Below are 2416 nucleotides of genomic sequence, written 5' to 3' on the forward strand. Positions count from 1 at the left end.
GTTTGTTTGTTTGTTTGTTTGTTTTTTGGAGGGGAAACTGGGAAAGGAGAAATCATATGACATGTAAATAAAGTCAGACATAGTCCCATACACACCTATCACCCCAGCACTGATGGGAAAGAAGATAGTGGGGTCTCTGGGTAATGCTGACTGACACCATATTTGAAAAACAAAAGTCTCTAGATCCATTGAGAAACTATACCTCCAAGAGAACAAGGCTAAGAGTAAGAAAGAAGGGTGCTCAATGAACTCTGCTGGCCTATGTGAATATATACACACACACATACACACATACACACACACTCACACACACACTCACACACACACACACACATAGTCAGGATAGGAATGGAGGGAGAGGAAAAGAGAGACGGGGAGAGAATGATAAAAGGCTCTTAAAATTAAAAGAATTAAAACAGAACAAAACAAGGTTTGGAGCGATGGCTCAGTGGTTAAGATTACTGTCTGTGCTTCTAAAAGACCTGGCTGGGTTCAATTCCCAACACCTCTGCTCACAATCAGCTGTAACTCTAGTCTGAGGATATCCACGTCCCTCATCTGGCCTCCAAAGATACCAAAAATACACAAGGTACACATATAGACCTGCATACAAAATACCTATAAACACAAAATTAAGTTTTAAATTTAAAAAAATGGAATTAAAATTTTTTCCAGAGAATAAAGCAAAGGGGCAAAGAAATAAGGTAGGGGAAAAAGATATTAAACTATTAAACATGTAAAAATCAGAAGCGTAAATGAGTTTCAAAAGTAGCGCATGCCTTTAATCCCAGCACTTGGGAGGCAGAGGCAGGTGGATCTCTGAGTTTGAGGCCAGCCTGGTCTACAGAGTGAGTTCCAGGACAGCTAGGGCTATACAGAGAAACCCTGTCTCAACAAAACAAAACAAAACAACAACAAAAAGAGAGAGAGAGAGAGAGAGAGAGAGAGAGAGAGAGAGAGAGAGAGAATAAAAGGCAAATTTGCTGCCCCTAGAGGAATTGCAGGTGTGCTTGCTGTGTCACATGTGCATCCATAGGTGACAGAGAGGAGCAAGGCCATGTCTATGCTCAGAGATCTTACCTACGAATATCTGAATGAATCCTACCATAGCATTTCCTGGAAAACAAGCCCAGATGGGCCTCCCAGGGCAGAGAGCAATCTGAAGACTAGAAGACTCCAACTAGAACTGCAGGATAAGGGTGGGAGTGAGCCCAAGACAGATGACCCTGGCATGAGGCCACTCAGGTGGGCACAGGCGAGGAGCGAGCCCAAGAAGACCACCAGACCAACACCATGGGGCCTGGACAGGAAGTTAGCCTAAAGTGACTACCAGTCCTGTGCTGTGCAGGTCTCGGGGACAGGGGTATGGGGTGGAATCCCAGACACTCAGAGACCCCAGGTGTCACTAAGTAGGTAAGTAGTGGAGAAATGGAAGAGAAAGAGACTCAGAAGAATGTGGGTACAATGAAGAGAAGCAGAACTGTAGACTCGAGGGTAGTGAGGGACAGTCTGATGTGAGAATGTCATCTGGGGCCATAGTGGATCCTGGCAGCCTCCTTTGCTGCCACTGGGGGCCACATCTAGCTCCTTGGTACTACAATAGCAGGGGTCTGTTACCACCAAAAGCCAGGCAGAAGTCTCTGGTCTGGGCTGCACCCAAGGGGACATATTGATACCTGAGGGCTGTACAGAACTGGCCCCAGCCTGGGCATCATGGAAGACTGGCCCCAGCCTGGGCATCATGGAAGACTGGCCCATGAAAGCAAATGAGTAGACTCCACCTCTAGCCACCTGCAGTATTAGGAGAGCGGGCCAGCACATTGCAGGAGTTGCAGGTGAGTCAGCTGGAGAATGTGAGCTATGAGTGTGGGAGAGTTGGCCCTACCACTGGTCTCCTCCCTTCTCAACCTTCACCACCTGTTCCGGGTGGGAGACCCAGCCCTGGGGTCATGAGACTAGGAGAGCTGGCCCTGCCCCTCAGCTGCTGCTGGACTCAGGAGAGTAGGCCCTGCACCTCATGTGGGCAGAATAGTAGATCTGGCTCTGGATGTAGGGGGGTTGCAGATGAGCTAGCTGTCCTTGGGGTCTGGATCTGCCTCTTGTCTGCTGTGCAGTGGCTAGGATGAGGGAAAGACCTATGACAGGTGGGAGAGTTGGTCCCAGGATCATGAGACTTGGAGAACTGGCCATCTCTCACCAGCTACAATACTCAGGAGAACAGGCCCTATACATCATCTAGACAGCAGGGTAAAACTGAACCTGATTGCAGGGATTTCAGGTGAATGGGTCCTGGGGGCATGAGAGAGGAAGAGTTAGAAGGCCGATCATCTTCAGATACTTCTCAGACCCATACCCAAGGATTTGAATTGGCCCATCCCAACATCTATCTCATCAATGAACTGCTAGAGAGCATAAA

At 48.1% G+C, this 2416-nt stretch overlaps 1 non-coding gene across 1 annotated transcript; it reads left to right on the forward strand.

Moving 5' to 3' along the window:
* Positions 1-982: 982 nt before the first annotated feature.
* Positions 983-1114, forward strand: LOC116089637. The gene has a single exon (XR_004118418.1). It is a non-coding gene; the product is annotated as a small nucleolar RNA SNORA17 (small nucleolar RNA).
* Positions 1115-2416: the final 1302 nt, after the last annotated feature.

This window comes from Mastomys coucha, unplaced genomic scaffold (assembly GCF_008632895.1).
Source record: "Mastomys coucha isolate ucsf_1 unplaced genomic scaffold, UCSF_Mcou_1 pScaffold14, whole genome shotgun sequence".
NCBI classification, from domain to species: domain Eukaryota; kingdom Metazoa; phylum Chordata; class Mammalia; order Rodentia; family Muridae; genus Mastomys; species Mastomys coucha.